The sequence below is a fragment of the Etheostoma cragini genome, chromosome 20, assembly GCF_013103735.1.
Source record: "Etheostoma cragini isolate CJK2018 chromosome 20, CSU_Ecrag_1.0, whole genome shotgun sequence".
NCBI classification, from domain to species: domain Eukaryota; kingdom Metazoa; phylum Chordata; class Actinopteri; order Perciformes; family Percidae; genus Etheostoma; species Etheostoma cragini.
Genome location: NC_048426.1, coordinates 20,970,627 through 20,992,168, shown reverse-complemented (window position 1 = coordinate 20,992,168; position 21,542 = coordinate 20,970,627). Strand labels below are relative to the sequence as shown.

General features: G+C 40.1%; 1 protein-coding gene and 1 long non-coding RNA gene across 3 annotated transcripts in view; one reads left to right on the top strand and one right to left on the bottom strand.

The window, feature by feature from the left end:
- LOC117935341 overlaps positions 1-21,058 on the bottom strand; it is a 26,616-nt gene extending 5,558 nt beyond the window's left edge. The window contains exons 1-2 of the long non-coding RNA XR_004654733.1: positions 21,046-21,058; positions 12,235-12,245 (exon numbers count right to left, since the gene is read on the bottom strand). This is a non-coding gene — a long non-coding RNA (uncharacterized LOC117935341). The remainder of the gene's footprint in view (positions 1-12,234; positions 12,246-21,045) is intronic.
- The window catches only part of LOC117935317 (leucine-rich repeat and fibronectin type-III domain-containing protein 2), a 127,415-nt gene continuing 112,974 nt past the window's right edge, over positions 7,102-21,542 (top strand). For both annotated transcript variants that reach the window (XM_034857425.1, XM_034857424.1), the window contains exon 1: positions 7,102-8,108. The gene's annotated coding sequence lies outside the window, so the exon portion shown is untranslated. The remainder of the gene's footprint in view (positions 8,109-21,542) is intronic.

The window sequence follows — 21,542 nt, the reverse complement described above, 5'->3', positions numbered from 1 at the left end:
AAAAAAAAAGATTTTACTTTGTTTAAATGGAAGTCCCTGACAAAGTCAAAAAGTTTCAACTCAAAAAACAAATGTATGTATGTATCCTAACACCATAGGAAGGCTAGCTAGCTAGGGATTTTTTTTGCTTTTATGCAAATTGGCAGATGTTTTATGAATTTGTAAGAGGAAAAAAGTGCACTTCTCTTGCACTGAATTTCAGTTGTATCATATCTCTATTTCCCTATCTCATCTATCTCAAAGTCACTGACTCTGAAAGCCTATTGATCGCAAACACATTTACCCCAAAGATCAACATATGGTGATTATTTGGCCTCTTTTTCTGACTGTGTTTTTGCAAACTAACGACAATGCATAGTTTCACCTCTTCTGGCCTAGATAAACTATTCAAATGAAACAACTGATTACGCAAAAACACTTTGGGTTGGACTGACTTAACAACTTATTGCAAGTAATTTATTGCAAGTAATTGCTTCTTTTAAGGGCTCATAATGCAAAAGGTTAGGACATCTTTGTCTCTCATTTGGATCATTTCATCCCACTGAAAAACCAACAGCACTGCTGTCTCAACTGCCGCTATCTCATCCCTTCTTTTCATCATCTTGCTTTTTTTGTACGTCATGGTCATGCTTGCTCTTTCATGCAGGGTCATTGATTGTCTGGCTTTGTCAGAACTTGTTTTTGTGTCCTTTAATATTAATCTCCATAAACCCAGTCCTGTTTATTTGATCCAATATCTGTATGTGAAAATTGTATTTTGACATGTGCTAACTAAATGAAGCAGCCCTTGTCTCCAGTTGCATTTTACACAGGGACACTTCCAGCCCACTTACAGCACTTTTAGTGTAATTTAACTGAAGCTAAAAGCCTCGTTCGGAATCATTATTGCAATGCCTTCTCCATAACTCGAAGGCTGTGCACAAGAGTCACAACAAGTGCTGCCATCTGTCAAAATGAAATCAAAGACATTGGGTTTATTAACCTTTTCAACAGGCTCACATAGCATTTTGAAATGGGAACAACGTTTTAAATACTGCCTGGGTGCTCTAGATACAATTTATGTGAACATTGTGGGGCAGTTACTCTGTCATCAGCTTAGGGCTGTACAAAATATCGCTTTGGTGCTTTTCAACAACAAATATTCAAAGCTTTGTTGGCGGTGGCAGCAACAGCGGCGAGGGAAACCAACATTTCCGACCGCCCCTGAAGGCAGCTTCATTTAGCGGAAAAAGACAGAAAGAAAAGAGACAAACGGGAGATGAATCGACTGCTTTGTTGTTGCAGGAAACAGTCACCTGTTGTTACACAAACTCCAAGGGTGGTTCAGTGCTTGTGTTTTGTTTTTTACATTCATAGTGTTTCACACTTTTTTGTAGCAGCGATAGAGTGAACTGTGATTTCACGAGACTCGCACGCCGCGATACAGACTAACAAGTCTTGTAGCCAGTTACATGATTGTCCATCAGATGTTTATGTGGGATTGCTTTTCTCCAAAACTTGAATCCGACTTACCTTTTTGCTGCAGGCATTCAAGACGCCATGCATCAGCCAACCTGCTTGCTCACAGCGAGGGACAACTAATCACTCAACAAATCCTGACTGCTGTCCTGGCTCCTAAATGGTGGAATGAGCTCCTTGTTGACATCAGGATGGCCAAGAACCTACACATCCTGCGCTGCAGGCTAAAAACACATCTCTTCCAACCGATAAAATAACTACAAAAAATAACAGCTGCCCTTTAATATTGCTCTTTGTAGTTTGGCTCATTTACAGCTTGTGTACTTGCACTTTTTGCTGTACAGGGTTTGTACCAAGTTCAACTATTAACAGGGTTGATCTTGAAGTTACCTCGCTAACCCCAAATCCTGCTTCGTAGTACAGGGCCCTGGTTTAACTGAGGTTTAACTTACATCTGGACATGTGGTCAGTTTGCCTGTAATGTGCTGTATTTGTGAAGAGAATCTAAACACCAATGAATGGCACAGCGGGAAAGAGAGGCAGAGCAGCGATGTCTCCAGCTGTCTGCATCGATGACAAACAGAGAGGAAGCAAGGAAAAGGTAGGAGTGTATTTATTTGTTTGTGTGTGTGTGTGGTGTGGGAGAGGGGGGAGCTTCCACTCTACTTGCAGAGTTCAACAGCTACAAAACAGCTGCCAGGAGTCCTTGTCTGCTCAAGAACACTAAAGGACAAAAATCCTGCTACTACTCAAGACACAGTTTGACTTCAATGGAAATCAGAATCAGCAACAAATAACAAGAAAACCTCTTTAAGGCCACTTTATCCCGAAGTGCTTATATTATGCAAATTTTTCGGTTCATAATTGTGTTTAACAATAATAATAATAATAATAATAATAATAATAATAATAATAATATATTTTATTATTTTACAGGAGGAGATACATTTAGAGGTTATAACAGAATAGGTTTACATGGTTTGCATGGGCAGCTCCTCTTTTCCCCCTGTGTGTTGAGCTCTCTGTTTTAGCTACAGAGTGAGACATCTCCCTTCTGTTCCATCTTTGTTGGGAGTCGCACATGCGCAGTAGCTAAGTGAGGACTACTAGCCAATAAGAAGCAGAGTATAAGGGCGTGCCACGCTAGCAGCTAGGCAAACATTATAACATGTGTTTGGAGCAGTTTGTGAACAGTGATTTCTGTCCGAGATGGAAACTCTCTTTGTGGTGGTCTTTTGGCTTTTTCCCTTTGTAAAACTAAACGTGCACATCAAAGATATGTACCCCAATAAAGTAAAGGGAAAAACCAAAGAGCATAATATGAGCACTTTATTCCACTCAGTGAAAAAGTGTTTGATGAAAGATAAAATAACTTCAGGTCCACTCAATGGAAACTTCCAAAGCTTTCAAACACACGCTACCGTCTTCCTCACCATATTGAGTTTAAACAGGTTACAGTTAAATGAGGTCCAGAATGCACTTTAAAGCTTAGTAAAAGGTTTTTATGGTTGAGAAGAAATGATTCCATGATGTGGCAAGACATAATATTAGTAGTCTCATACTCTCGCATTGTCATACCTTTCTCCTCAGCGCTGCGGAGTAAGGTCTGACTCCAAAACATGTACATTCCAGGCTAGGAGAAAAAAACTCCTCCTTCTTCAAACCAATCACAATCGTCTTAGGCAGCGGTAAACTGGAGACGGTGCCTCTGCAAACGAGTCTCAGGAAAGAACTTGTTCTGGTAGAACACATGCAACCCGCAAAGTAAAACGCAACATTCAATATTAAAATGAAGTTAAAGGTGCACCATGAGTTCCTGCATGGTTTCAGTGACAGTTAGTCAATAAGTCATAACAGTTCCGGAAACATGGGGGGAGGGGCGAGCTTGCTCTGTTTTGAATTTATTTGAAACGTCAACAGAAGTCACCATGCAGGAACTCATTGTGCACCTTTAAATGTTCACACAATACACTAAGGTGAGCTATTTAAATTAGCTGGATGCACAGTTAAATTTCCCAGTTAGTACATGCCACGAACACATTCACCATAAGAACCAAGCAAGGCCGGGCTTACTGCATGATCCAACTTGTCTGTTAGAATTTTTGCAGTGTAGATTGCTAGCTCGAAGCATGTTGTTATTTACTGGAGCAAAGGGATTTTAAGAACAGCAACACACAGAGTGAAAGAGGAGAATACCCAACATCTGAGGGCAGTCTTTATCCTGGAAATCACATATTTCCATCTGTCCACTGTTGGGTTTCAAGGCAACAAGTTACTTTTACTTTTACAACTCTTCACCAGACATCTAATAATAACAGGATTTAGCGCCAGTTTGGTGTCTATAGCTGTGTTAGCTATCATGATATACAGTATGGGTGTCAAAATCACTGCATTTAACTGAATATGATGACTAACTTGCTAACGGGAATGCAGTTACGATGCATCTCTGCATGATATTACCTCAGTATGATGCACTTCTTAACCCTCATGTTCTCCTCGGGTCAAACTGACTCGTTTTGCTATATAAATGTTCTTTTTAATAACCCAAAATAACAGGATTGATTTCACACAACGCTCTTTGGAGTGACATGGATGGGTAATTAAGTCTTATTCAATTTTATAGCATATGAAAAAAATGTTTGTGGGTTTTGTTTTTTTTACTTTATTTCCCAAATTGAACATTACAGGCAATTTTAGCAACACAATAAAGTACACTTAAACTATTTTTTTTGTTCAAATCCCCCCCCCAAAAATGGTCACCCTGTGTTGAGCTTTGTTCAACAACCATATTGACTACATAGCAGCAGGATAAATACACCATTGCACATCAGTATGTGTAAATTATTCTAAATCAAGGCCTAGAATGACAGGAGTCCATCTTTTCACAAACACAGGTACCTTCAGCTGTAAAATTATGGTTTTAAACATTAAAACCTTAAGAGAGGTCCTAAAGTAATTGAAGTGGTTATGAAATAGTATTGAACAAAAGTTGACATTTTATTGTGTATGATTCTACATCAACATCCATTCCTTTCATTTTAGTCTAAGTAATTCCTAATTTCTGCTTTTCTAACTCAAAAATTAGGTATATTTTCCTTATTTATGAACCATAAATTCCCCAAATAACTGGTGTATAACATAGTGTTGAAAACGTCAAAAAATTGACAAACATTGAAAAAAGCTTCAGAAAAGATTTTAAAAAAAGATCAATATAAAGCGTCAACTAAATTGCTGATTTTCAATTTTGACGAGAAAACAACACAAGGGTTAAATTGTTTCTGAATTTGTTTTGTTTTATCACCTCTTGTCTCATTTTGGATACTTCACTTCCTGCCTCGTGTGTTTTCCCACTTTTTTGTGATTGTCTGTTGTGATGTGACAATCTGATGTGTTTCACCTGTCCCTTGCCCCCCCCCCCCCCCCTCGTTGCTAGGTGTATTTAGTCTGTGTGCTGTCTAGTGTGAGTGTCTGAGTGTTCCTGGTTTTATCCTGTCGTTTTGGGTTTTCTACTAACTACCTTTTGTTGATGTTTGAGTTTTCTTTGTTTCCTGTCTGGTATTGGAATCTGTAAGCCTTTAGTGATCACATTATTTATCTCCAGACGTTTGTCTGCATGTGGCTTGTTTGTGCAGACTCAGAGCAGGGCTATAGCCACAGTTTCACAAATACTAAGGTCATGAATCCTCCAACACAGCAATTTTATCTCCCTATATGTTGGTCTAAATGCTTTTAAAGCACTTACCACAGGGCCAAGATGTAATGTTGGTACAGAAATACTGAATCACGTCAACCTTAATCCCTTTTTAATGTTGTGTTTGGGATCCTGGAAGCCTTGAGACTCTTAAAAAAAAATAATAATAACTCAACAATGTTTTTTATGTGTATTAGTTTTTCAGATGCTCTGTATAGAGAGCACTACTGCTCTTTAGTCCGCAAAATGTCTACTTTGGATTTGAATGTATAACAGGTTGTTCATAAGAGGTCAGAGAGACCTCTCAGGGGTAAAACTGACCAAACACAAGTTGCATTACTCTACAGCATAACATACAGCACATTAATTTGCTATGATTAACCTTTTGCCAAACAAAATTAATATATGTGTATTCCAGGAAATAGCTCATATAACATGTAAGGTAGGCCCACTTCTTTTATTTGGTGTATTAATAATGGTTTTTAATTACATTTCTGTATTTTGTAGGGATGTGCAAATGAAGCTTCGTGTAGCAATTTCTTTATTTTCTGAGCTACATAGATGGCACTCTCTGTTCAACAAAGGGTTTAAAACACACTGAATTGCCATTACACAAGCCTTTTTTTATTAAACCAAGGGTACCATGTAGTTGGGTCAACCACTGGTTCATACAGCTTCATTTGGACATTACATTTGGACATCACTAGTATTTTGGCACCAAATATGCAAGCCCTGTTTGGCAAAGACTAGCTTGCCACGTCAATACTATACTACGTAATGGATTTAAAATGATAAAAAAAAAAAAAAAAAAAATACAGAAAAAAAAGTGGATTTTACAAGTGGTGTTTTTAGTTTTACACATGCAGCATTGAGAGCTCCATTAAACTCAAGACAGCCAAAGGTAAAAAAAAAAAAAAGAACTCTTAATCAGTCTGGAAAAGAAATCCCAAGATAAATCTGAGTTAACTCTAATGTTTGCCAGTGTTTTGCGAATGACTGGATCATTTTACTTTCCAGGGGTCTAAAAGTTACTCAAATAAAATAAAATGTAAAATATCTTTTGAGCTAAACTGATCACAGCACAACCCAGTTAGCAATAGTCACCATTTGTTGCATACAGAAGTTGATTTCTTCATTTTTTCAGGGGTCACAAGCCCACAGCACCGGTGGAAGAACTATTCAGATCAGTTTCCCTAATACAAGTAGCAAGGAGACTACTCCATTACAAGTAATGGTGTATTCAAATTTTAACTAAAGTTAAAGTATAGTATTATTAGCAACAACGTGTACTCATTATGCAGCATGTCCCCCATCAATGTCACATCACTGTATATTATATACTGCTGGACTGCTCAAATAACAGTGCCTCACATCCTATTAACTTATATGTGTTGTTTGTTCTGATCTGAAGTGTAGTGGAGTAGTAAGTATTAAGCCGTGGAGGAATAAAAGTACAATAACTCAAGTACTGTACTTAATCTGGCAGTTTTAGTTATTAGTTACCTTACAAATTAAGAGTTCTAAACACAAAACATATGCAATTATATAAAATATTATGAATTAAAATACCCAACAATATAAAAAAATAAATACCCAGATAACTGCTTTGTTTCCAGTTTAAATGTGAGGACTTTTCTGCATTCATTAGTTTAACTTTAAATACTTGAGGTACATTTTTGTGACGATAAGTACAATTCTGAATGCAGGACTTTTACTTTGGAGTATTTTTCTTTTTTACTTTTGAGAGGTCTCCCTATGGGAGTATTTTCTTATAGTGGTGTATCTTTTACTTTAGTACAGGATCTGAATACTTATACCACTACTGGAATAAAGTGGCACAATGGAAAACTCATTTCAATTGCACTTAACTTGAGTTTAACTTAAATTGTGAACTCATTAATTAATCACCGGTTTAATGCTTGTCCCTCACTGTGTCGGCGTTCCAACGCGGAAGTGAGCTCTCCTGCTTTCTGTGGCTCAAACCGGATGCGACCTGCTGTCTTTGGGAGCGAACGCATCTATCCAGCGCCTTCTGCAACGACAACAGCGCACACGATAACTTTATTGTTTTTCTCCAAAGGATTTAGAGATAATATAAGATCAAGGTTACCTGCAACCCTGGCAGGCTACTTTGTGGCTGTGAACGCCAACCCCGCTAAGCAGATACTAATCCGTGGTCTAGCTGTCCTTAATCTCCTGCAGACAACACGTACTCTGCGGGTTGTGCCAAAGTGGCTCTTTACGCTCAACCACCGCTTCAATCTCGCTCCAGTGTGTGTTTGCGTAAATGTACTGTAGTTCCGGCTGGCCAGCCTGCCTCTCCATGGACTCTGTGACACCTCGTGGTGTTTGTGCCATCTAGGGTAATCCGCCACTCCAATGCAGTCTTTCTAGCGCAGAGACTTCGCACCTCTCCATCCGATCGCTTTTGGACAAACAGCTCCTCAATTATTGAAACAAACACAAAAAACTTACTTTTGGATGTACTACTTTTTAACCTTTTTTTTTTTTTTACTTTCATATTGGATGGGCGACTAGTAGCCAAAGAGCAGCAAACAATAACAAGGGCATATTGTGATTTCGCTGGGAAGAAAATAGAAAACTCGCTTGTGCCATGTAGCAGCACTCTCTCGCCTGGAAATACAGCGAAGACGAGCCCACACAGCAGCGAGCTAGTTATTTTTACTTGAAGGGGAAACTACAAATATGCTGTGAAGCTCCTCGTCGCAGTTCGCTCCCGGCACAAGCGCAGCTTTCCAGAGCATCTGCTGCTGGGAAATATTGTCTAGGAGAGAAGAAGCGACATGCGGCTCGACAGGCAGCGGGTTTTGCAGTTCGTCTCCTGGAATTAGTGGATGAATGGGAAGGGAGCGGCTGTAGCCTGCAACCAGGGAAACAGATACTGGCCACTGTCTAGAGCCTGCGGCGGCACACTATGGCTACTTGTGCGTCTCTAAAGGTAAGACATAACCCGAATGTGACTGCTCAGACATTAGATACGCAGTTTAATATATTGGTTTATATGTGTCATCTGGTTGCGGTTCACCTCCAACTAGGTTGCCTGCAAATTCTAATGCCTCGGCTTTGATTGGAATGCGAAATGTTGTGTCTGAGGCTGCTTAACGTTTCAAAAGCTCTGTCTTTATATTGCCTATAATGTCAGGCAGTGTGTTAATGAGCTGAAAAATGTGGCTCGCACTCTTTAGAAAATTGCAGGGCTGTCTACAGAAAGTAACGTGATCCGTGGGAATCTCTTCAGTGCAGTAGAGCTACTGCCGCTCTTATTTTAGTATATAATTTTTTATTTTGTAATGTTACAAATGTGGGAAAGGTTGCAGCGATGCACGGATACCAGGAAAGCTAGAGGTTGGATAGTTGTGCCCCACGCATACTAATCCTGGGTGTGTTGGGTGCGCGTTTTGGGGGTCTTTGTGTGTGTGTGTGTGTGTGTGTGTGTGTGAGAGAGAGAGAAAAAGAAAGTGAGAAAAAGAGTGTGAGAGAAGGGGAGAAAGTGAGAGAGGAGGGAAGATTAGCCTACTCTTTCCAAAATGTTCCCTTGTAATTACAGCAGCTAAGACGTTTATTAAACTCCCTTGTGTCTCCCTGACTGTGTGTGTGTGTGTGTGTGGATTATATCGTCTGTTACCTATGTGCTTATTATTTTATTAAACCAACAGTCCTTATACCGCTTGAAAAAATATTAGGGAGTGTGTGTGTGTGTGTGTGTGTTTGTGTGTCTGTGTGTGTGTGTGTGTGTGTGTGTGTGTGTGTGTGTGTGTGTGTGTGTGTGTGTGTGTGTGTGTGTGTGTGTGGTTAAGGGATTGATGGATGCCACTCGGCACCATGGGAAGCAGTGTACCGCCAACACCCACTCTAATCACCACCCTCCTGTGGATTACAAGTGGTAGCTGGCACTTGCGGGATCACAATAAGAAATCTGAGTGTGGAGGTGGAAAGTGGCGCTCGGTCAGTGAAGGCTTTTCAGCACCATGGACAGCACAGGGAAGTATGAAACTGCAGTAGGAGGCAACGCTTCGACTCCCACAATGGGGTTTTTAATCGACATTTGAATGGCCGATATGCTCCTAAAAATCTCACCGTGATGGACTTGTCTGAAAAATACACAGTGGAGGCTTTTGGAGCAAAGCCCTGTAGTTAACTGAAGAGATTCAACTGTGTTTTCGTCATGAACACAATGATTCCGACGCTAAATGACTCAATGACAAGTGCACTCTGTATCCAGGCCTTACTATTTTTTTGCCATTTATGTCAGTGTATCTCGTTGTCCAATCAGTGTATCGACCAAAACTAGCTCATCTAAAAAAAGACTAAAGAGCCTCTTCAGTTTTTATTTACAGTACAGTTCAACACACTTTATTTTTTTGACTCTAAGGTAAGGTAAAGGTACTTTATTGTCACATCCGATGCACATACAGTACTCGTAGCAAAAGCCAGTTTCTGCATTTAACCCATCCCTAAAGAGGGAGCAGTGGGCAGCCATTTACAGGCCTCGGGGACCAACTCCAGATCTGAGCCAGTGCCTTGATCAAGGGCACTGACTGGAGAACCTAGTACATGTTTTTTGATGGTGGGGGCACTGGAGCGCCCAGAGGAAACCCACGCAAACATGGGGAGAACATACAACCTCTATGCATGAACGACCTGTATTCGAACCCAAACCCACAGTGCCAACTGCCGGGCCACCATGCTTGCTAAATCCCCGGAGAATGTTATATTTGAAACATTTATTTACAACATTTACCTGCAATTACATTTTTTGGTCACTTGCAGGCATCATAAACAAGTTGTGAACACATCCAGTCGTAACTGAGCAACATTATTATTTATTTGGAGTTGTGTTTGGTCACATGCGCACCTGCCTGACAAAGAGTGCAAAAAGCATTCCTACGTTGTACAGGGCCTATACATTGAATAAAAGTTAAACAAGATAGAAATCAAACTAAAGACACTCCGCCAACTGTACACGTCAAGTTTACCTGTCATAAATTGACTTAAAGTCAGAATATCTCAGTGTCTGCTGCTTCCCTTTTGGACCATTCTTTTTTGAATGTGTGCTGTAAATCCCCCGACTTTATGGGAGTGCAATCCTAAATTGTTGAAGTAACCCTTTCACATAAAGTTCCAGTGGGTTCCACAGTTAACTTGCAGACAGCTTTCTTAAAATTAAATTCCCTTCTTCTGATAAACACAAACTCTTACAAATGTTCAGCCAATTATGTTTTTTGTGTCTCTATACATGACTTACAAAGTTTTAAATTCAACTTGAGTGTTATCCCCTGTTGGCTATAGCAACCCTATTAAATTCACCTATTGTTTCCATTTTGGCTTGTGGCGTGCTAAATGTGGCTAAATGTGGCGTATTGTCCTCAGTTAATTGGGCTATTCTTGAAAAACTCATAATTTAATTAATTTCTATTCCATTTATGTTCATTATTATTCAGGTTTCTCATTGCCGACAGTCACAACAGAACTGTCAACAGTGCTCATCTGATATGTTGATATCACCAGCAGTTATTGTCTGTCAAAGCTTGATGCCAGAATGACGCTGGGGGGTTAATGCCTTCTGTCGAGACTGCTCGGTGAAATTGATTGTCCTGTCTTGACAGATGAGATAACCTGCGATCGCAAGCAAACACAATTTACGGGTATACAGCAGATGGATGCTGAGGATGCTCTCAGAATTAGGCCAGTTTTACCTTGGGGAGAAGCTCGACATGCACAGAAGGCTCCCAGAGAATGTTTGAGCGTTGTTGTTTTGCAAGGAGAATTATGAGAGAGAGGTGGGAGCAGATTGGGAGCATGAGGACTATTTCATTAAACACCACACACAGTGCTATAATAAAGAGGGGATCCATGTCTGTTCAATTCTGGGTCACATGGAATAGCTTGGATGGAAGGCAATTGAAGTTCAAAAATTAAGTGGAAATAACTTGGGATTTAGCACTAAACCCTTTGTGTGGTGTCTCTGCACAACTCTCATCTCTAAGTCTGCTGGATGAAAAAAAAAGGAGAGCTTGGTTCCTTTGATGAAAACTCTCCCTTACAGCTTCATTCGCTCACATTCCCTAGCAGAACAAGCCAGGTGCACAGAAAACACTACACACAAATCCACAACAGGAGCTAGGAGGTTCCGACGTGCAGGCAGTCAGATGCGTCTGATCTGTTTGTAAAATAGTAAATATACAGTAGAGCACTGGCTGGGAATGGAGCTTAGCTGCAGGGCATTTCCATGTGCTTCTTCACCTCAAATTGTCATGCATTAAACAGAAACATTTCCCTAATGAACTTAATCATGGCTCGGTTGTTTGCATTCGCGCCTAATGACTACAGTCCAGCTGCTGTAGCATATGTGCAGAGTGAAGATGATCCTTTATGCAGCATTTACAGAAATCAGCTGCTTGGGTGGAGCTCCAACATTTGTAGTAATGGACAGCATGTTGAGAATGGCTATGTTAGAGAATTGAGTCCAGAGCTCATTTATTACCTTTTTTTATTTTTTATTTAATTAGTACAGGGAAAACTAAAAAAGCCTTACCTTTTAACACAAACTCCTTTCAAAGATGTCCTAAGATTTTGGGCCCTATCTAGCACCCGGTGCAGCACAAAGCCCGACCAAAGTGTTTTTGCTAGCTTAAAACCAACGCAGTTGATCATTTTCTGTCCAGCGCCCACGTTGTTTAAATAGGAAAGGCACCAGCGCCCATGGCTGTGCTGGTCTTACAGGGAGGTGTGTTCAGGCGAATTCTTGGCGTTTTGCTATCTTGAGGTAGTGGTAAGTGATCACGCCATTAACCAACAAAAACCTGGTCTGAAGTCAAAAGCGCAGCATTTCATTGTTATTTTAACAGCACGTTTGTAAAAAATGCCCCTAGGCTTGTACACAGTGCGCACACTATGGTTGTTACACACACATGAAAAGGCAGCAGTATACATGCAAAATGTTACCAATAAAAATATAATGGTGCAAATCCGCCATCATAATAGTAATGTGCCAAGGTACAAACGCGCCTGGCTTTTAAAAGAAATGGAAGATGATACTCTGTTTGGTTTATTGCATGTTACACCCAAAACACACCTACGCGTTAATGTAGACACTAAGGGCAACCCTTTTCAACCATGCGCCTGGCGCATAGGCTTATTTTTGTCCATCAAACTAGGAAAAGTGTATCCGTGCACGGCACGCATTAAACGCACCTGCACCAGGCGCCTCACATTATGATTGCATCATTAAAATAAGGGCCCATTATCTTCCATTCTCGGTATGACAAGGAAAGACTGGAGAGACATCAGGATCTATTTTGATAACATTTAAGGAAACCTGTAAAGGGCTGTGCTGTCTTAAATGGCATATTTTAGCCCACTACCTACAAATAGTCAAACAGTTGTGTTTCCTAATTTTCTTGGCAGCCATTGTTTTGATCTTATATTTGATGACATTCATCCTGCTTGTAACTTGCTTGAGGTGCAGTAGGTGATGCATGCACTGAGCATGAACATTCACTAGTTTGTCTGTGGAATTTGCGTTATAATGGCAGAGTAATGCATGTGAGTAACGTATCACTAGTTTGGAAAAGTAATCCAAATGGTGCATTTAAATGCTGGTGAAAGATTCTGACATCTGAGAAGGTATCATAACAGCATTCTGATGAGCCATGCATTCTGAAACTGATTTAAATAAAACAAATACTACCTCAATCATAGATCTTGTGAAATAGAAGTGGTAGCTCTCAGAATTCATAAGGCTGCTGTTCTTTTCTAACTGCCTGTTTTGTCTCAAGCGTGGGACCTGGAGCTTACCCCAAGCTGAGCTGGAAAGGAGTTCCCCTGAAGCCTTTCCCAAACACTGTTAGCTTTTTACTGTGTGTGTATTCCTTTACAGATCAGGTCCTCTACCAGAGCATCTTAGCAGTTCCTAGGACTGTGCTCTATTGGACAGAGATCTGAGATGTTCCTAGAATTAGCTGGGGCCACTGTCCCAGTTTAGGTGTTACAGCCCCAAGAGCCCTGGCTACCACTGTTGCCCTCACTTTCTACATATTCTCCTTTCTCAACGGGTCGCCTATATTAAACACGTAATGTATGCGGAGCGGATGTTCCAACACTACGCTTCCACTATAATCAGTGAAACCATCTACACCGGACACAAGAACAGTGCGTATTGATCTGCTCTACAAGCATAAAAATAGAACAGTCTTCTGATTGTATTTTCTATCCGAGGTGTGTGTGGCTCTTTAACACAAAAATGGATCATAAAGCATCTATGTTTCTTTTAAATTAAACTTTGGCTTCACAGGAAGCGACTTAAAGGAATATGCCACCGTTTTATTGAAATAGGGTTTATAAAGGTCACCCATAGCTGTAGATAGGTGGGCCAACGCATTTCTTTTCTCTCAGTGTATGCATTGTTAGTCCGACAGCGCCACCGCTAGTTAGCGTAGTGAATGGAATCCTATGTTACCGGTTATCATGCTGCGAGTAAACCTAAGCCAACAAAAACCAACAACCTAATTACTTCTTGTGGCCTGCGTATTCGCAATTAGTGCAAATAGCAATGCAGATTATGACTTGACTATTTCCTGGGCAAATATTGACTTGGGACTATATTGGGTGGAAGCACAACCGAAGCACTGCTTTGATACATTCTGCATACGTTACGCATTCAATGAAGCCAAAGCATACCAATACCCCTAGTATTTTCCAAGCATCTTGCGTCCTTTCTTCTATTGTGCCATATCTTGTTGACCACAACATTTTCTTGTTGATTTACAGTATATTACTGAATTAAAATGTACTAGCATCAAAAGGGTACCAACATTTTATGTACCTTTTCATTGTATTGTCAGTCTGGCAAACTTCTACACAGTGCTAGTGCATTTTTAATACTACTTCCCTTCTCTATTGTATGTACTTCGGAATTAGGTGAAGTTGTCCCAGAAGTCCCCACTCTGAAATAGTGAGTGGTAAAATCTATATTTTTTAAAACATGGTACTGTAGATGGGTGACAAACTGTGTTTTTACAACCATTCATCTACCAAATAACCTGAAACATTGCTATTCAAATGAGTTTATGAACTCTTAAATGGGCTGCTGCGTTTTCCATTAATCGGTCAATTCAGTTCACTGAAATCAGGAAGCGCACAAGCTCTGAAATAACTCTCTAAAGTAATTTAAAAAAAAGAACAGAAAATGTATACTTTTTCAGGTCGTTCACCTTTGGGTAGAGCATTTTGACATTCTTCCAACGAGCCCTTTTGACTGGCGTTAGTTGGGCTGTGATGTGATGTGGCTTTTGCTGGTAAGTCTCAGCAGGAAGCACTTGAGTCCAGAGTATATCAAAGCCAGCTGCAGAGTCTAAGGGCAGGGCCATTGTGGAGCTTTAGAGAGAACCTCTGGGAGTTTACATAGGCGACAGCTCCCTTCCTTTGTGAAACAATAGTCGGAACATTATGATGTCACTGCTGAGTGACCAATATGACCGCAGGGACACAGTAGTACAGCAGCAACTATGGATGTGAAACTTCAGAACACTTCCCTTCAATGGGAAGACGTTTTTCTGGTGCAATCATTATGGAAACCAGCACAGACGACAGCGTGTCTGGGACATTACTCAAACTCTTGTTACAATCACGACCAAGCACTTTCAATAAATTAGAAAAAAATGAAATTGTGAGTCAGATTACAAATGCTAAATTCATTTTATCTTCCCCTCTTTCTATGTGGTCCTGTGACGACTGAGAGCATGGCAATCTCATTTTGCTGTCACCCCTTTCTCCACTCCGTCATGAATTCTCTGTTGTTGTTATTGTTGCACTTTAGAATACAGTGGCTGCCGTCATTTAATGCCGGGTTCATTCATCATAGTCAGCAGTTCCAGCCCACTCAACCGCTACTGTATTTCAACAAACCTTTACATTTTAAAAGCCTCTGAGTTTAGGTTTTTGCTGCTCACAGAGCATTCGGTAGAGCTGATGGGCAGTTGTGATGTTCAGTGCCTCACACAGGACAAAAATATACTTTACAGTTGGGGGGGTGACAAGTGAATATGACTGATAGAACTAATTCTCAGTGACCAAGACTGTTGGGACAATCTGCTTCATGTCCCCTAACAAAATTGGAAATAACGTTTCTAAACATTATTTTCCTGAAACTGATCATTTGTATGCCTGTCACCACAGTGCACTGATTGTCTCCAAATCACACACCCTAGTTGACTATGGAGTTGCTTTACGTGACCAAACCCGTGGTGTAATGTGTTCACACCTTAACAGTTATTTACGGCTCACTGGCTCCATGGTTCCATGGTTCTCCATGGTTCTGACATGTCATGACGTCAGTGTCTGGCAACATGCTACTCTAACTAGCAGTGATTAGCACTGGTACAATTTGTCACTCAATGTCAACAAGAAGACAATTTGAGGCCCATGCTGCACACTACCTTCTTCTCATCAATAGCTCCTGGGTGGAGCAGGTCGGGAGCACAAAGCTGGTCACACAACTGCAACTCCCTGACCAAGAATGCACTTCACTCTCACTGATGAGAGCCAGTATTACCAGGTACCACCGGAGTAGTCAAGTCTTAAATACCACTTGAGCGTTAACAACTTTGAAAAGATATACCTTTTTAAGTACATTTAGATCAGATCAAAAAGCGTGATTTATTTGCGATTAATTGCGAGTTAACTAGGACACTTGTGCAATTAATCGCGATTATACTTTAAACCGATTGTTAGTCCTCATTTGTTTATTTAATATTGAATAAAATGGCATTCCATAGATTTCTAGATGTGTTTAATGGTCACTATGTGCCGTTGCCCTTCTGTTTGAATCAACACATCTGGAAATAATTTGTACATTTGCTGATGCATGGACCTTTGGGTTGCAATCAACTGGGGAAGCCAATAATATACTATGGCAGAACACACATGTGTAACCTTTTGGGTAGGAAACACTTGATATAGATCCATTAATTCACACAAACTTCAGCCACTTATGTATAAAACAGGTGAGTAGACTTACTCATCTACATTATCACTGTATTTTAATATGTTGCGTGGGTAATCATCATTTTCCAAACACATACTCAAACGTTCCCACATAACTGCCCTGCACTTTTGTCCTACTTTGTTGTGAAGAAGCACAGTCATTGCTGAAGTTATCACTGAGAGCATGACAGCAGCTCTGTTAGGAGGGCTCCTCTTACTCGTGGATGTGCGGCGAGCCCCAAGGTTAGCAACAAAAACTGTTCCAGAGATCTAAATGGAGAGCTCCTTGTGCCGCTGTGGAGTGATAACATTCAGGCTCTGCTGGGGATGTTGCCATTGTGAAGAAGCTGTAATTTAGATGGGGTTTGGAGAAGCTTATCTTCCTAAGCCCCTGAGCAAAAAATAAAGAAATAGTGTGTGTATGTGGGGACGGAGGGGGGGGGGGTGAAAATGAAATAACAAGACAAAAGCAATGAGTCACTGTCAATGGCAAACAGTCACAAAAAAAAACTGTTAGATAAAGGGTCTGTGGTGAAAAAATGAGCAGACCTGCTTATTATTCACAAAATTGTTGTTAAGACTTAGAGTCCCCCAAAATTGGCTCCAAAAGGTCAAATTACCACAACACACTGGCTTTCTTTATTCTGCTGCAGCGGGAAATTCTCTCAAAGTCTTGTCTTGCTATGAGAAAGCTATTGGGCTCACTGGATGGTGAAAAAACCCTGACTGTGTTGGAAAAGTGACATTATTCTCTTCTTTGCCTTCTGCCTTGGTTTGACTTGATCCACCTTAAACTCCATCTGACACTGCTGTACTGTGTCCTTGAGCACTAAGGTAGGGCTTTCTGTGGTTCCTTTGACTGGAATTCTCTGGAGATGATAAAATATTGTGGTGCAGAATCGCTTTCGCCATCAACAAGTGAAATAGACATGGGTACAACTTAAAGGGCTCATTAAAATTGTCTCCCAAGATTTCAGTTTCAGAGTCGTCCATGCTCGGTTATAAATTGCAGTCATTAGGCAGAAAGTGTCCCAATTCTGCTTTAAAGTTGAAGTTGCCTCTCAGCAGCGTCTTTGATAAATTGATAGCAGGTCTTTTAATCTCACTGCACTCCTCTGGGGTCCTCCCCGGTGATTGCTCTGTTGATGGGTTCTTTGCAAAGAGCTGTCCTTGTCTCAGAGCAGCGACTCTACATCTCTTAGTCAGCACTGCATACAGAATGCACACAGTGTTCCCTCAGTGCTGCTTTTGAACGTCAACCTTTTCTTTTGCTTGTTTATTAAGCATTCAGTTGAAAGAAATTGTAGAGGATTAGACTGTGAAAAGGTTTTTTTTTACCACATAACTCTCAGTAGGTGTTATAGCACACACACACACACACACACACACACACATACACACACACACCAGTGGTGGAATGTAAATAAGTACATTTAAGTACTGTACTTAAGTACACATTTGAGGTTCTTGAGTCTCTTTTTTTCATGCCACTTTTTTACTTCAACACCAATATTGTACTTTTTACTGCACTATCCGACAGCTTTAGTTACTAGTGACTTTACAATATAACAGTAGTTTATTAAATACAATGTTTTATTATAACTTAACCTACTAAACAGTATGAAGGCCAGCTGAAATGATTAGCCGATTAAACACTTAGTTGACCGACAGAACTGTTTGGAACGTTTCCAGTTTTCTGCATTGAGAACTTTTACTTTGAATATTTTAAGGTACATTTTCCTGACATTAGTACTTTTACTTAAGTAAAAGATGTAAATACTTCTTACACTACTGACAAACTGAATTTATTTTTTTTTATTGTGGTTGGAGGTTTTGTTTAAGTATACACTCCTGCTTTCTTCCATGACAATGTTAACATTGTTAAAGAAACCAACATGTAGTATGTCTTATGTCTGGAACTCTCTGTCATAATCCGATGTACATTCTAAATACGGTCAATTATTAGGTTGTTACAGTTCTAGGAGCCTATTCTCCCAAAATGCACAAAGGAAAAGGAGGACATGAACAAAATAAAGTGTGGTTGGTGGAAAACATGCTCAAAATCTCTGTAAACAAAAGTAAGTGTTAAATCTTAGGACAATCATTTTTAATTGGCAGTAACATTCAAAAGTTGCGGTTTGGTGGACATCTGACATGACGTGTATATAATTTCCTGTTAGTAAAAAGTGGTTAAGTAAATTAATGTTTTTGTATTCTAACCGTTAAACCAATATTCTATTATGAGTACAAGGCTACAGTGCATATTGTATATTTAATTATGACATCTGGTGAGACCATAATTGCTGTAAAATACAAGACTGAAAGAGTGTTGGATTGACGCTGTCATATAAACGGCTTCAACAAACTATTATGTGTTTCTATTGTCAGACATGACAGACAAACACCATCTGCCTTTGGCTGCAGACAATACACTTTCATGGAGAAGCTCTCTCCCTTTGTTGAGCATCACTATGATTGGCTGAAAGAGTGTTCTTTAATCACCAAACCCTCCCATCTACGTTCCACCTTACAAAACCTGTTTGCACTGCTGCACATACATGAACCAAAATAGCAGGGGCCCATTTTATGAAACAATTTACGAGCACTATTTACTTGCAGAGCGGCTTTCAAATGACTCGCAAATTGCAAATACATTTAAGAGCCTTACAGTTCTCTTGCATGCTCTTGCAAAATTTTTGTACATTTAAGGCCTTTAATTCCAAAGGACAGATGAAGACATGAAAGGGGGGTGGGGGGGAGGAGAATGACATGCAGCAAAGGGCTGCAGGTCCGTGTTGAATCTGCAACCGCTGTGTTGAGGAGTAAACCTCTGTATTCTGTATGTGCGTGTGCGCCTGCTCTACCAACTGACCTAACCCGGCCACACAAGTATGGGTTTCTAGTGGTTGGTAAAACAAGTCTAAATTTGTGCGAGAGAAATAGACCATATGTTGCAGATTTGGTGAAACAGGACCTCAAATCTACCACTTTTTGTTAGTCTCTGCACATGTCATTCAATTATGGCCCATAGTCTTGCTTTTCAATTTTTTATGGGATTGCGGCCAGCTGTGATATGGGCTGTGGCTTTTGACAATGAAAGAGCTTGTTTGGGTGCACATCCCTGTTGCCTTTTTTCCTATCACTTAGCTAGCATACTGGAAATAGCTTAATTGCATTGTATTTCTGTAAGAGAGAAACACTGCAAGCTACTACAGTTTGCTGCTCTGCTGCATTTCAGAATGAGAAGCACACCTGACCACAGGAGACATTTAGCTCACACTTGCGGAGTATATATGAATGGCGCAGTTGGAGGTCAGATCACGCTCTCACCGCAAACATATCGCTCCAGAGTTCGATTGAAAGCTCACCTGAGACAACCTCATCAAGCAGGTCTTGGAACGGCTATGTGGTGCGCTTTTGGTGCACACCCAAGTGCAATTGCCGTGTTCACACCTGCCCAAACTCCGACGAGTTTGGACGAAGAGGCTCCGACAGTTTAAATGCCGCACGGACCGCTACAGGAAATCATTCCTACCACAGACAATAAAACTCTTCAACACTTCATCCCTGGTTGCTAGATGACACTCAATCATCACCACAATATTGCAGTAAGGGCAACCGGAACGATTGGTTAATTTACATTTTTTTAGCATACTTATATTTAAACAGTTGCACATTTAGTTTTTCCGATCTTGTATATACTTAAATATTTGTTCTTACATTCTTATATTTTATTCTTATATTTTGTTATTATAATTATTATTATTTCATGTATATTGTATGTATGTATATTTTGTGTGCTGCTGTAACACTGTAATTTCCCATTTTTTTGGGATCAATAAATATCTATCTATCTATCTATCTAAACTGCACCAGCGGGGCAAACAACCTCCAATGTGATCCAACTGAACTAAACGAGTCAGCTGTGAAGCGCCTTAGTTGAAAATGTATACATGAATCAGATGATCACAGTTAAAAAGTAGATAGTAAACGCTGCACTGATCCTCTGTTTTGTGAAATTTGATGTGGATTATTGTTTTTCATTGGTTATTAAGAATGTTTTATTTAGTCCTATTTCTGATCAGTTGCAATACAAAGATGTCTATGATTTTACAGATCCCAGTCCCAGCAGTTTGTGAACAGTGTTTTCTGTTGGAGGGGGTGAGTCCCTTTGGGGTGGACCGTGGACCTTTTCACTTTGTAAACCTATTACATGCACAAAAAAGATATAGAACCCAAAAAAAGGGGCAAAACTAAAAAGCGTAATATGAACACTTTAACTGTAACTAAGATGTGTTGCAGTGCATGACTTGTGTTCCACATGATTGCGTGAAGTGGTGTGACTGTGTTGTAATTAGTTATAATAGGCTGCTGGCAAGCATATCCTTGGATGCAGGGACAACTGCCAAAAATAGAAAAATTAGATGAAAGCTAAAAGATGTATTGCTGTGTGCCTCTGATGATCATTTTGTGCAACTGAAAATTCCAACACATGACAGCAGGTTTTTAATACTGCAACTGTAAAAGAACAAAATGAACCCACAGCAAACACTGAGTCCCGGAGTTGAGTGTGTGTGTTAGAGAATGGCCACTGTATCTCCGCTAATCCCATCTGATAAACCAACGGGTGTAATCTGTCTCCGCCAGTATGAACAGTATGCAGGGATGGCTGTGAATTGAGATGTTGAGTTTTGCTCTGTGACAGAAAAATAAAACAATATCTTAGTATTATGTTTCTTTTTGCCTGTGAAGCAAAAACACAAGAAAGAAAAGCCACACCGCCTCAAGTGTTGAGCTCATTTAATCCCACAGGAGGCTATCCTTTAGATGTCAACAGTGGCAACAAAGCCTCAATTTGGTGCTTGTATGACTTGGGTGCTGAGTAGAAGCACACAGACACAGACAGGGCCTCTCACACACACTGATGGGAAAGATTATGTTTACCAATGTAGTTAGCGTTGATAAATTGTCCCCCTATGCATATTTAACAACCGTTCCCTATTTCTGCAATGTAAAAGTTGTCAGAGTTTTCTCCAGAATTTAAACTACTGGCATGCTATGGCCCCAGAGAGTCAATAACTGTGTTCTGAGATTTTTGCAGCATCTCTGATGCACAGTGTTCAAAAGTGGAGTGTTTTATAACACTTCTTACAGGTCACTTCTCAGTTGGAGTGGACTGAAAAGTGACTGTGGCTTTTTTCTTTCATTGCTGCTGATGCTAAACCAAACGTATACCCTTGGTCAAAGTGTTCAGTCATCATGTTCATTTGAACTTCATACTAAAATGTAACCCCTAAAACCAATTTTTGAAAACTCTAAAAGGAATCAAATGTTGTCCTGACAACCAGCTGTATTATAAACAAAACACTGTATCTATATAGCTCACACA